The following is a 14,708-nucleotide window of genomic DNA, read 5'->3' as shown; positions in this document are numbered from 1 at the left end:
AATGGCACCTAATAATTACAGAAGAACAGCAAACTGCTTTTAACAGTAAATTAACACTATACCAGTATTTATATAATTCTCACGGGTTCCAAGTGAAATTTACACTTTGGATAGTGTTGATATTTTAACTCTTTAATAGAGTTAATCAATTTAATCACAGTTTTTTTTTATGAGACATGAAAGTGTATTTTTAACACTGAATTGTGTATCTGTGTTCACATAAGTTTAAATGTGTTCACCCACAAGACGTAACAGTGAACAACTATAAAAAATCATTGAAACAAACAATTTTATCTTTCTTTTTATTCCGAAAGAAATCTTCCAAGCACCATGGGCACAACTTAAATTAACTTAACTTAAGAAAGAAAATAATTGTACAATATATAAGCTCTCATCTCCACCATAAGCACTAAGTATTAAGATACTTACACAGGCTGTGCTTGGTTGGAATGTTGGCCACAGGTTGTTCTGACGTGGGCCCCTCCGCAGAAGGATCATGTATGGAGGAATCGGCAGCTTGAGATGTTGCATCCTAGGTCGTTGAAGTTATTGCAGAACGTTCCTCCCGACCTGGTAGAGGACCGGTCTACCTCTCCTACCTATGCCCATGCCGAAGGTGTTGTTTTATGATTTTTTTCGACATGTTATACTATGACTTTTATGAATTTTTTCGACATGTTATACTATGACCGTTTTATGAATTTTTTCAAAAAAAAGTCATAGTAGCATGTCGAAAAAAGTAAAAAAACAGTCATAGTATATTATGTCGAAAATAGTGAAAAACAGTCATAGTATATTATGTCGAAAAAAGTAAAAAACAGTCATAGTATATTATGTCGAAAATAGTGAAAAACAGTCATAGTATATTATGTCAAAAAAACTGAAATAACAGTCATAGTATAGCGCAGGGGTGCCCAATACGTCGATCGCGATCGACCGGTCGATCGCGGAGGTAGTGCGGATAGATCGCATGCCATTCACAAAAAATTAAATGTCCGCATGGCATCATGGCCACATGATTTTCTAACACTACCGGTCACCACGTATGCGCAGTCAACCGCGCGAGCTACTGCAAAACTCCGGCGAGCTAATTAGTTAGCCTTCCAATTTATTTCTACTAAAGAAGCTAAAGCTGCAGCGCCATGATTTGGGAAAACTTCCAAAACCTCGCGTCAGAACTGGAGACTCAACGGAAGGCGTGTGCGTAACTTGACAGTGCGCGCTCCACAGAGCAGATTGACAAGTGTCTGTCAGAGTTTGACAAACGCTTTCGAGACGTTGCTTTACTCGAGCCAGTTGCTACACTTATGTGCTGCACATTTCGGGAAGATATTGAGGTTGATTCACTCGCATCAAAAATTGCAACGCTGTTTCACCTGAACTCGTCTGGAGTGGAGGATGAGATTTTGACACTGCAAGCTGACATTCAGCTGAAGTCCAGGGCTCATGGACAGTTTTCTCACAGAGGAAAAGTACCCAAACATGAGGACATGTGATCCCTTCTTGACTGCATTATTGGGCTCTACTTATTTATGTGAGTCAGCCTTTTCCCACATGAAGAACATTAAGTCCAAACACCGTTCCACCATGACTGATGATCATTTGAAGTCTGCTTGAGGCGGGCTACCAGCAGCTACTGTCCGGACTATGCAACTCTGGCCAATCCCATTCAGTGCAAGTCATCAGAGTAAGGTAACGACCAAAAATGTACAGAATTGTATTGTGCCATAAGGGTTCATGCAGTTATGCAAGGTACGCCAACATATATTGTAAAGATAAAGTATACTCAGTATATATATATATATATATATATAAATAAATAGATATTCAGCATTTTTAATGTAGGTAGATCATTTTGACTTGGTCATTTTAAAAGTAGCTCGCAAGCCGAAAAAGTGTGGGCACCCCTGGATAGCGTGTCGAAAGAAATGTGAAACACAGTCATAGTATATAGCATGTGGAAAATAGTGACAAACAGTCAGTGTTTTGAGGCTCAACGTGCGATCGCAGAGTCAAATACGACAAAAAAAGAATTCTAGTGTGGTGTCGAATAGCTCAGTTGGATGGCAGAAGGGCTAGAGCCCGAGAGATTGTGAGTTCCGTGGTGGAGAGCAACTTCCCCAGTTCTTCCACCTGCTTCCACCATCTGAAACCTCCAGGACATTACAAAGACTATACTGTAACTTTGAAAGAGACATTCTTGCTGCTATTTGTAGCACTGACACTGGCTTTGGATTGGTCTAAGGAGACTGTACATCAATATATCACTCTGTATGTACACTTTAGTAATCGTGGAGCATTTGTTGTCTTGCTTGGCCAGCCAAAATATTGAATTACAGTATAAAAGCAGTTGAATGAGTGATGTAAACTAGTACCTAGTTCTGTCAGTGTGTAACACTCACACACACACAATGTGGTGATGCATATTTGTCTTCAACCATTGTCTCGTAGGTTTAATCCCATTCTTCCCAGTTTAATTGTTTTAAAGATCATGATCAGGAGACTGTTACAACAGAGACAGATTGAATTGTTGTTGCTGTTCTTTATTCGTGGTATTGTTCTGAAACGGGATGCATGTGCAGTTCCTCGAGCCTTGTGATTCAGTGTGTACATTGACATCGGCTATAAAAAAAAATATATATATATATATACTGTCAGTGCTGTCATTACCATTATATTTACTTTTGTGTTAATCTTTTTAGTCATGTGAAACAGAGGAGTTTAGTAAATAAGAATGCGATTCAACACTGGTTTCAGAACTATGCTTAATTAATCAGAGCATTTATGTGACGCAGGCATTTACTGGAGCATTTCTGATATTAAGCTCACAGTTTGTACAAAGACATTCAACACATTGGACAGGGGGCCATCAGGGTCTGGTAGACTTTCAACTTCCTGGTCAGTTAGTGAGCGTTGCAGCTGAACTTCAGGGACCACAACACCAGGCCGACGATGACCACACGGTCCAGTCCAGTCAACTCCAAACTCCATGTCAACCTGCAGTTGAAAGAGTTGAGGTTAAAGGGTCTGTTCAGCCAAAAGTAATTTATGATGTAGTAAGTTATTATGGTCAACATGTCTACAGAACTGTGAGTCATTTTCAGTCAGTTATTCCTTTTTTAGAACCTTGTTTGAAATATCACTTGTTTTATCATTTCCTTGTATTCTGGATGAAGATGCCATGAACAGCTATGGCATCAGAAAGAGAGCCAATGAATTACTATAGGGAGCAGAGAGCTACGATGTATAATCATCTCTCTAAAACACTGCTCCTTGTTTGATCACAACATTTTAGCAACACCTTATTGAAGTTTTGAAAGTGCCCATGATATGCAGAACAAAAATAATCCACATTTACAGGCCTCTATTAGTTACATTATGCTTCTGATACATGCACTTTGGAATGAACCGTCCCTACATTATTTATAATATAAAAACGTTGTGTAATGTTAGATACAGTGGGGTTCATGTTGACATTGTCCCATATAGGAAAGTAAGGTCATAGTAAAGATAAAATTACTGAATAAATGCAAACCTGCATTGGGTCCTGCTGTGCCTCATGTTCATGGAGATTCCACAGTTGCAGCGGGGACTGGTTTCCCTCAGTGCGTAGTCGGTGGCAGTTAAACTGAAGGTGTTTCTGTATGTGGGGTACGAAGCACCAGTGCAGAGCATAGAGATGCATTTCGTTGTGAGGATTGAGAAGGCCTTCTCTCTCAAGGTTGGTAAAGATGGTGTAGAAGAGAGCAAGTACGCCGCCATAAACGTCTCTCCAGAGCCTCTCTATTCTGATGGGGAAAATAAATATTTAGTCTTCCTACAATGACAGTTTATTACAAATATTTGTGTTCATCTCTTAAAAAGGATAAGTTGACTGCCTGCCCCTTTAAATGAACTTTAGCAAAGCTCTTCAGACTTCACAATAGAAATAGGTTAGTCTAGGGTTAGCACTGTTGGAATATCAGCTGAACTAATCACAGTTTAAACCTCTTCAATCCATATTTACAGTTCAATAATCAAACTAATTCAACATCAAGTTCAACAGGATTCTTCTGTAATGTGACACTGTGGGACATCCACTAAATGGAAGTCTGAATCATTTCTGAATCTTCTTCTTTTGGGGACAAAACTATTTCAAATGTCAATAAAACATTTGGTGTTTTAATTATACTTTTATAATTATACGTTCAAATAGTTATTGTTGAAGGAAAGCAGAGAGAGAAAACAGCTGATTACTAACTTTTCAACGGCAGACTTGAATAGAGTTTATATTGCTATCTTTTACAAAGTGTTATTTTGATAAATGTTTGAATGGATGATTATGTTTCCTTTGATTGTGGACGCTCCTGCCAGCAATGAGTGAATTCCTGTTCAGTCCTCTGTTCGCCACCATGTAGCGTGCAACGTCAACATTTTCCCCGCCTTTATCTGACCTCACACGAGCATTTTTGGCTAGTGAAAAAAAAGTGGCGCTGTTCCGGCCTTAAAAGTTCCTAGGAATTATTATTGATGAGAGTTTAAGTTGGAGTAAAAATGTTGACTGTGTTAGTAGAAAAATAAACAAATCTATTGGAATAATAAGGAGGGTTAGACATCTTGTCTCTGCAAACTGTCTCCTTATTCTTTATTACAGTATCATTTATCCCTATCTTTCATATTGTAATATAGTTTGGGTGAGTACTTACTACTCTGCAAAAAATGTTGGTCCTCCAGAAACGTTTTGTTAGGATCGCAACCCGATCAGAGTCACACTTCACTTCTGCTCCTCTATTTCAGAAATTGCAGATTCTTACTATTTATGACATCAATATTTCACAAACTTATGTTTTCATTTATAAGATACTTTCAGGTGAAAGGAATATTCCTGACCATTTTAAGACCTACTATAAATTCAATTCACAGGTTCACTCTTACTCAACTCGTCAATCTTCATCCTCCTAAGTTACTGACTAGCAGAGGTCAATTTGCAATAAGATTTAGGGGAACCAAACTATGGAATGACTTTTCCCACCTAACAAAAAAATGTCCCTCTATAAAATGTTTTAAAAGATGCCGAAAAGAAAATCTGATTGCTGTTTTGTAACAGTTTGTTTATGTATTAGTGTTCATGTCTTTCTTGTTTTAGCTGTTATATTACACATGCACACACATGCTCACTCACACTCGACACAATTACATTAATTTTTTTCTTTTTCTTTTCTTTCTTTCTTTGTTTTGTTGTAATGTAATGTCTTATGCATATTTTATTTTTTCTTTGTCATTTTGTAAAATTTTAATATTATATGGGTGGAGGCTTCAAATAAGCCCAGTTGGCTTTCTGTCTCTTCCTGCACTGTGATATTCATTTATCTCTTTTATGTTTGATTATTTTCTTGGAGCTATACAGGGGAGGCTTTAAGTGTAGTAGACATTTACTGTCACTCAATGACACAGCAGCTGCGACTGAATCCATTCGGAAATCATGTTGTCTGGCATCTGAAATGTTTGCAGTCAAGTGTGAATGGTGCATTGAGCCTGGGCACGTGCATAAAAGTCATCTTCAGCAGTTTCCGTAGTGTAGTGGTTATCACGTTCGCTTCACACGCGAAAGGTCCCCTGTTCGAAACTGGGTGGAAACAGTATTCTTTGTTCCTGCTTACTCCACAAAATAAAACTCTACTTAGTGGAATTGTCCGAAACTGGATAAGTACAACTGCCCCAGGGTTGGCTTTTCCTCCACACAATCAAAGTGTTCTGACTAGCGTTCCCAGCAAACTGGATGAAAAGAAGCAGAATTTTCCATTCTGATGTGCAACCTTTCATGCATGCCGAGGTAGAGGATCATATCGTCAATGTGAAGCTGTCTCTGACAGCAGGAACATGCTCGATATGTATCGTCTCTGTGTTAAATGGCTGTTGTCTTACTAACAACTGGTAGAAATCTCCCCTTCAGGGAATCGAACCCTGGTCTACACTACGGAAACTACGGAAACTGCTGAAGATGACTTTTATGCACGAGTATCTCCGCTTGTCACGCGGAAGACCAGGGTTCGATTCCCTGACGGGGAGGTTTCTACCAGTTGCTAATAAGACAACAGCCATTTAACACAGAGACGATACATATCGAGCATGTTCCTGCTGTCAGAGACAGCTTCACATTGACGATATGATCCTCTACCTCGGCATGCATGAAAGGTTGCACATCAGAATGGGAAATTCTGCTTCTTTTCATCCAGTTTGCTGGGAACGCTAGTCAGAACACTTTGATTGTGTGGAGGAAAAGCCAACCCTGGGGCAGTTGTACATCTTATCCAGTTTCGGACAATTCCACTAAGTAGAGTTTTATTGTGTGGAGTAAGCAGGAACAAAGAATACTGTTTCCGCCCAGTTTCGAACTGAGGACCTTTTGCGCGTAAAGCAAACGTGATAACCACTACACTACGGAAACTGCTGAAGATGACTATTATGCACGTGCCCAGGCTCAATGCACCATTCACACTTGACTGCAAACATTTCAGATGCCAGACAACATGATTTCCGAATGGATTCAGTCACAGCTGCTGTGTCATTGAGTGACAGTAAATGTCTACTACACTTAAAGCCTCCCCTGTATAGCTCCAAGAATTCCCTTCATAGGCCGGAACAGCGGCACTTTTTTTTATTTAGCCAAAATGCTACTAGCGTAGTCGTCGTTAGTATAGTGGATAGTATCTCCGCTTGTCACGAGGAAGACCAGGGTCCGATTCCCTGACGGGGAGTTTTCTACCAGTTGCTAGTAAGACAACAGCCATTTAGCACAGAGACGATACATATTGAGCATGTTTCTGCTGTCAGAGACAGCTTCACATTGACGATATGATCCTCTACCTCGGCATGCATGAAAGGTTGCATATCAGAATGGGAAATTCTGCTTCTTTTCATCCAGTTTGCTGGGAACGCTAGTCAGAACACTTTGATTGTGTGGAGGAAAAGCCAACCCTGGGGCAGTTGTACTTCTTATCGAGCATGTTCCTGCTGTCAGAGTGAGGCAGAAAGTCAAAGAGACAGACAGAGTCAGGCAGAAAGTAAAAGAGACAGACAGAGTCAGGCAGAAAGTCAAAGAGACAGACAGAGTCAGGCAGAAAGTCAAAGAGACAGACAGAGTGAGGCAGAAAGTCAAAGAGACAGACAGAGTGAGGCAGAAAGTCAAAGAGACAGACAGAGGCAGGCAGAAAGTCAAAGAGACAGACAGAGTCAGGCAGAAAGTCAAAGAGACAGACAGAGTCAGGCAGAAAGTCAAAGAGACAGACAGAGTGAGGCAGAAAGTCAAAGAGACAGACAGAGTCAGGCAGAAAGTCAGAGAGATTGTAATCATTGGGTCGTTTATCAAACAGTTACAAAAGTCCTCTTTAGGTCCTACCACCACCAGAGGCTCATAGAAGTTAATCTAGGGACTTAATAGGGAGTCATATGCAACCCTTTATCAACTATCAATCTCTCCTTTATGGTATGAATAAAGAGTCAGGCAGAAAGTCAAAGAGACAGACAGAGTCAGGCAGAAAGTCAGAGAGACAGACAGAAAAATCACACAGACAGACAGAGACACAGACAGAAAGTCAGGCAAAATGTCAGAGACAGACGGACGGACAGAAAGTCAGACAAAAAATCAGAGCGACAGGCAGAAAGTCAAAGAGACAGACAGAGTCAGGCAGAAAGTCAAAGAGACAGACAGAGTCAGGCAGAAAGTCAAAGAGACAGACAGAGTCAGCCAGAAAGTCAAAGAGACAGACAGAGTCAGGCAGAAAGTCAGAGAGACAGACAGAGTGAGGCAGAAAGTCAAAGAGACAGACAGAGTCAGGCAGAAAGTCAGAGAGACAGACAGAAAAATCATACAGACAGACAGAGACACAGACAGAAAGTCAGGCAAAACGTCAGAGACAGACGGACGGACAGAAAGTCAGACAAAAAATCAGAGCGACAGGCAGAAAGTCAAAGAGACAGACAGAGTGAGGCAGAAAGTCAAAGAGACAGACAGAGTGAGGCAGAAAGTCAAAGAGACAGACAGAGTCAGGCAGAAAGTCAGAGAGACAGACAGAAAAATCACACAGACAGACAGAGACACAGACAGAAAGTCAGGCAAAATGTCAGAGACAGACGGACGGACAGAAAGTCAGACAGAAAATCAGAGCGACAGGCAGAAAGTCAAAGAGACAGACAGAGTCAGGCAGAAAGTCAAAGAGACAGACAGAGTCAGGCAGAAAGTCAAAGAGACAGACAGAGTCAGACAGAAAGTCAAAGAGACAGACAGAGTGAGGCAGAAAGTCAGAGAAAGACATAGTCAGGCAGAAAGTCAGAGAGACAGACAGAAAAATCATACAGACAGACAGAGACACAGACAGAAAGTCAGGCAAAACGTCAGAGACAGACGGACGGACAGAAAGTCAGACAAAAAATCAGAGCGACAGGCAGAAAGTCAAAGAGACGGACAGAGTCAGGCAGAAAGTCAAAGAGACAGACAGAGTCAGGCAGAAAGTCAGAGAGATTGTAATCATTGGGTCGTTTATCAACCAGTTACAAAAGTCCTCTTTAGGTCCTACCACCACCAGAGGCTCATAGAGGTTCATCCAGGGACTTATAAAACAGTTACAAAAGTCCTCTTTATCCGACCTACCCCCACCAGAGGCTCATAGAAGTTAATCTAGGGACTTAATAGGGAGTCATATGCAACCCTTTATCAACTATCAATCTCTCCTTTATGGTATGAATAAAGAGTCAGGCAGAAAGTCAAAGAGACAGACAGAGTCAGGCAGAAAGTCAGAGAGACAGACAGAAAAATCACACAGACAGATAGAGACACAGACAGAAAGTCAGAGACAGACGGACGGACAGAAAGTCAGACAAAAAATCAGAGCGACAGGCAGAAAGTCAGAGACAGACGGACGGACAGAAAGTCAGACAAAAAATCAGAGCGACAGGCAGAAACTAAAAGAGACAGACAGAGTCAGGCAGAAAGTCAGAGAGACAGACAGAGTCAGGCAGAAAGTCAAAGAGACAGACAGAGTCAGACAGAAAGTCAAAGAGACAGACAGAGTCAGGCAGAAAGTCAAAGAGACAGACAGAAAAATCACACAGACAGACAGAGACACAGACAGAAAGTCAGGCAAAAAGTCAGAGACAGACGGACGGACAGAAAGTCAGACAAAAAATCAGAGCGACAGGCAGAAAGTCAAAGAGACAGACAGAGTCAGACAGAAAGTCAGAGAGACAGACAGAAAAATCACACAGACAGACAGAGACACAGACAGAAACATGGCAAAAAGTCAGAGAGACAGACAGAGTCAGACAGAAAGTCAAAGAGACAGACAGAGTGAGGCAGAAAGTCAAAGAGACAGACAGAGTCAGGCAGAAAGTCAAAGAGACAGACAGAGTCAGGCAGAAAGTCAGAGAGACAGACAGAAAAATCACACAGACAGATAGAGACACAGACAGAAAGTCAGAGACAGACGGACGGACAGAAAGTCAGACAAAAAATCAGAGCGACAGGCAGAAACTAAAAGAGACAGACAGAGTCAGGCAGAAAGTCAGAGAGACAGACAGAGTCAGGCAGAAAGTCAAAGAGACAGACAGAGTCAGACAGAAAGTCAAAGAGACAGACAGAGTCAGGCAGAAAGTCAAAGAGACAGACAGAAAAATCACACAGACAGACAGAGACACAGACAGAAAGTCAGGCAAAAAGTCAGAGACAGACGGACGGACAGAAAGTCAGACAAAAAATCAGAGCGACAGGCAGAAAGTCAAAGAGACAGACAGAGTCAGACAGAAAGTCAGAGAGACAGACAGAAAAATCACACAGACAGACAGAGACACAGACAGAAACATGGCAAAAAGTCAGAGAGACAGGCAGAAAGTCAGAGAGACAGACAGAGACAGACGGACGGACAGAAAGTCAGACAAAAAATCAGAGCGACAGACAGAGTCAGGCAGAAAGTCAAAGAGACAGACGGACGGACAGAAAATCAGACAGACAGAGTCAGAGAGACAGACAGACAGACAGTCAGAGTCAGGCAGAAAGTCAAAGAGACAGACAGAGTCAGACAGAAAGTCAAAGAGACAGACAGAGTCAGGCAGAAAGTCAAAGAGACAGACAGAAAAATCACACAGACAGACAGAGACACAGACAGAAAGTCAGGCAAAAAGTCAGAGACAGACGGACGGACAGAAAGTCAGACAAAAAATCAGAGCGACAGGCAGAAAGTCAAAGAGACAGACAGAGTCAGACAGAAAGTCAGAGAGACAGACAGAAAAATCACACAGACAGACAGAGACACAGACAGAAACATGGCAAAAAGTCAGAGAGACAGACAGAGTCAGACAGAAAGTCAAAGAGACAGACAGAGTGAGGCAGAAAGTCAAAGAGACAGACAGAGTCAGGCAGAAAGTCAAAGAGACAGACAGAGTCAGGCAGAAAGTCAGAGAGACAGACAGAAAAATCACACAGACAGATAGAGACACAGACAGAAAGTCAGAGACAGACGGACGGACAGAAAGTCAGACAAAAAATCAGAGCGACAGGCAGAAACTAAAAGAGACAGACAGAGTCAGGCAGAAAGTCAGAGAGACAGACAGAGTCAGGCAGAAAGTCAAAGAGACAGACAGAGTCAGACAGAAAGTCAAAGAGACAGACAGAGTCAGGCAGAAAGTCAAAGAGACAGACAGAAAAATCACACAGACAGACAGAGACACAGACAGAAAGTCAGGCAAAAAGTCAGAGACAGACGGACGGACAGAAAGTCAGACAAAAAATCAGAGCGACAGGCAGAAAGTCAAAGAGACAGACAGAGTCAGACAGAAAGTCAGAGAGACAGACAGAAAAATCACACAGACAGACAGAGACACAGACAGAAACATGGCAAAAAGTCAGAGAGACAGGCAGAAAGTCAGAGAGACAGACAGAGACAGACGGACGGACAGAAAGTCAGACAAAAAATCAGAGCGACAGACAGAGTCAGGCAGAAAGTCAAAGAGACAGACGGACGGACAGAAAATCAGACAGACAGAGTCAGAGAGACACACAGAAAGTCAGACTGATAGAAAAGAGAGAGAATGAAAGAGAGATAGATGGATAGAGAAAAAAAGGATAGATAGTCAAAGATATTATTACATAAAATGTCATTAAAATACATTTAATTAGTCTTTAACAATAACATACTGTGGCGCTAGCACAGAATGTCATGACGTCTCATATCAGAGTAATGATAAAATCCCTTGTCTTCTACCTCTAACTAACTAAATCAGTATATTTGTTGCACAGTTGGTAGATGACGCGATTCTAAACATTGTATTGGTTGTAGGAGTCTCTCTGCACAATCAACTCATCACAGAATTCACTTCCTCCTCCGAACACTAGATGTTGGGCACGACTTACTCAGTAGTGTCAAAACTTCCATGGCTTTATATTCAGATATCACATTCAGAAGTAATGTTGTGTCACAAGTCCAAATGTTATTCCAAACCAACTGTTTGTTCACATTCAGTAGTGGCATTACCATGATTTAGTCTAATATTACGATATCTGTTAAGCAGTAGAGCGGAGCAGAAACAAGAAGACTGTCAAGTTGAATATGTAGTAAAGTTACATCTGAAAGTGTTTGGCTACACTGTTTCTAACTTCTGTTCACCATTGTATTGTAGGCGTGGACTTTTTATTCCTCACACACACACACACACACACACACACACACACACACACACACACACACACACACACACACACACACACACACACACACGCACACACACACACACACACACACACACACACACACACACACACACACACACACTAACAGCACAAGTACAGACCCAACTTGTGACACACACTCTTAACGCACTGAGAATGTGCACTCAGCTAGGGTGCAATGTGCCCTGGAGTCCCATCGTCATACTCCCAGCAGTCAGCAACTGAATCCTAAGTGTGTGTGTGTGTGTGTGTGTGACCTTTGGGCTACATGCGGATGCTGATACGGAACCTGCTTTTAAGATGTGAGTCTTCACCGGTCCGCTGGCAGTTTCTGGAGGATCTGCATAACATCCAGGTTAGATGCTGGCTGGTTGACACGGCGACCCATCAAAAGATGAAGGTGAACTTGGCTGTCCCAGACATTTAAGCTCCTGTGTTCCCATTGAACATCTCTTGGTGAAGAGGGAGCTGAGCCGGAAGGCAAAGCTCTCAATTTACCACTCGGTCTACGTTCCTACCCTCACCTATGGTCACGAACTCTGGGTCGTGACCGAAAGGACAAGGTCACGGCTACAAGTGGCCGAAATGAGCTTCCTCCGTAGGGTGGCCGGGCTTATCCTTAGAGATAGGGTAAGGAGCTCGGTCATCAGGAGGGAGCTTGGAGTCGAGCCGCTACTCCTTCGCGTCGAAAGGAGTCAGCTGAGGTGGTTCGGGCATCTAATTAGGATGCCTCCTGGACGCCTCCCACTGGAGGTTTTCCAGGCACGTCCAACTGGGAAGAGACCCCGGGGAAGATCCAGAACACGCTGGAGGGATTACATCTCCCAGCTGGCCTGGGAACGCCTCGGGATCCCCCAGAATGAGCTGGAACATGTTGCCGGTGAGAGGGAAGTCTGGGTCAGCCTGCTTGGCCTGTTGCCACCGCGACCCGACCCCGGATAAGCGGAGGAAAATGGATGGATGGATGGATGTTCCCATTGAGCAACGATCCAAAGTTAGTGGAGAGAAAAGCAACAAAGAAATGCATTAAGGTTAGAATTCCAATGTTAACCTAAAGAAAAAGTGTCAATTCCTGCACACACATTATTAGCTCTGCAGTTGAATTATTGAAGTAATGATGTTTTGGACACAAGGGCCTTTTTGAAGACAGACCCACCACAAATGACTCAGTGATGTACAGTCCTAATCTAAGAATTATCCACCATAGGCTGCCATTAGAAATGGCCCATCATCAGCCATGTCCCGAGGGACACGAGAGCCTACCTGCTGTCTCTGATAACCACAGCAGGTCAACCGCTTCATTTATCCCCATTAATGAATAAGCTATCAAATGCATTCAAATCATTATTAGAGAATTGGTGATCTCAACAAGGTTAATTAAGCTGCTGCTCCTAGAGAATAAATGTAATTCCTTGATTCATTCAGGTGTATACTGTATGTATTCCAGCATTGCCCGTATATCGCAGTATAATAGGATTTCTGTTAAGTTTTTCTACACCAACCTGCTCTGATAGTCTGTGTGTACTGACTGCAGTCGGCTTCATTGTGAACATCGACAAAGAAATCTTAACAGGTTCCTTCCAAGATCACAAATGTCTTGTCATACAAGATGCTATGCTACACTCTTGACATTTTAGCTTGCAGACCACAGAAGCTATATCCAAAATATGTCCTAAATATAGTGTACACTCGCATATTCATTTTATTTTAGGTGTCTAAAATACATTTTGATGTTTCCCCCATCTACAGCAGTACATTACTTTTCTTACCTGCCGGTACTCCTGTCTGCTTCTCCAAACTGGAGGCGTGAAGATCTGGATCATCTGAATCTCCTCCATGTGTTGAAGATGAGCAGCTGTGTCTCTATCCGTTTGTCTCAGTGGAAAGAAGTTGTTCTCTCCCATAATGGTGCATCTCTATCCAAAGGTTGCTTGGTTATGGCTAAAGACACAGAGATTGTGATGTTCAGAACACTGAACATTCTAAATAGAATTCTGTCATAGAATCTCTGTCATAGAATCTCTGTCATAGAATCACTGTTGGAAAACATGCACTTTTATAAGTTAAAGTCATTTCATGGTCTATTGTGTTGATTGTGATGTGATTGAGAGGATCATTCATAGATAACATGACGATTTACTGAAACCACGAGTTAAAACTCATCACACATGAATACGTGGTTGAAATAATAAGATTGTGTTTTCTTGCATTGTTTGCTTTGTTCTGTATTGTGTAGTTTGAGATAGGTAGTGTTAAACTGTGATCTACATAGTGGTCTTGAGCTTGAGTCTGAGATCGATTGCTTTGGTCTCCACCTACATATGTCGGGGAAACCGCCGCGATCTTTTCCTCATTGCATTAAAGTTCTTGCTGAAGAAAAACATATCACTCTCGTGATTATTTATCCACCTTTTGAAGGTTTGTTGTGGATTTTAAACAGCGTTAACGTGTCTGTATGAATCTGCTAACATGTCATACGTTTTTTAAGAGAATGTTGTTACATTTTTGGGTCCTTTAAATCGAAGTTTTACCGAGAGTACTGTAGTGTGTGTAACTTACGTGAGTTCCCGCGTGTTGACGGTGTAATAGTAGCTGCGTCTACTGCCACTGTTACAGGTCCCAGCATGAATGGGCCTGATCACAGATTTTGTGCCTGAGAAAAACAGGAAATAAATTAAACAGGCAAACGCTGTGGCTTCTCGCTTCAGTGTCCTCTCAAGCTATCTTTATTTTACACTTCTTTAAGTGAAAACAGTCTTCTGTATATGTTTCTCCATTTCAAAACACAGGGAAAATACATTCAATTGTAATAAAGAAAATAACAAAGGTTACACTACTATTATTACATGTTTGATCAACATATCTGTTGTCTCTTGGGCTAAAACCCTAACTGCACTTTGGCAATATGCCCACAGCCACTGTGGCGTATGTGAGACAGACTCTTCCAAATGGCGGCGGTGCGTCACCAGTACAGCAAACAGCTAACAAATGCTAACAAACATTCACAACA

At 41.9% G+C, this 14,708-nt stretch overlaps 2 non-coding genes across 2 annotated transcripts; one reads left to right on the top strand and one right to left on the bottom strand.

Annotated features, from left to right (window-relative positions):
- Positions 1-5,545: 5,545 nt before the first annotated feature.
- trnav-cac (transfer RNA valine (anticodon CAC)) lies at positions 5,546-5,618 on the top strand. The gene has a single exon. It is a non-coding gene; the product is annotated as a tRNA-Val (tRNA).
- A 736-nt stretch (positions 5,619-6,354) lies between these two features.
- Positions 6,355-6,427, bottom strand: trnav-uac (transfer RNA valine (anticodon UAC)). The gene has a single exon. It is a non-coding gene; the product is annotated as a tRNA-Val (tRNA).
- Positions 6,428-14,708: the final 8,281 nt, after the last annotated feature.

This window comes from Anarhichas minor, unplaced genomic scaffold (genome assembly GCF_050575085.1).
Source record: "Anarhichas minor isolate MPS153535 unplaced genomic scaffold, ASM5057508v1 ptg000136l, whole genome shotgun sequence".
In the NCBI taxonomy this organism is placed as follows: domain Eukaryota; kingdom Metazoa; phylum Chordata; class Actinopteri; order Perciformes; family Anarhichadidae; genus Anarhichas; species Anarhichas minor.
The sequence above is the reverse complement of the archived record's forward strand: the minus strand, read 5'-3'. Positions and strand labels throughout refer to the sequence as shown.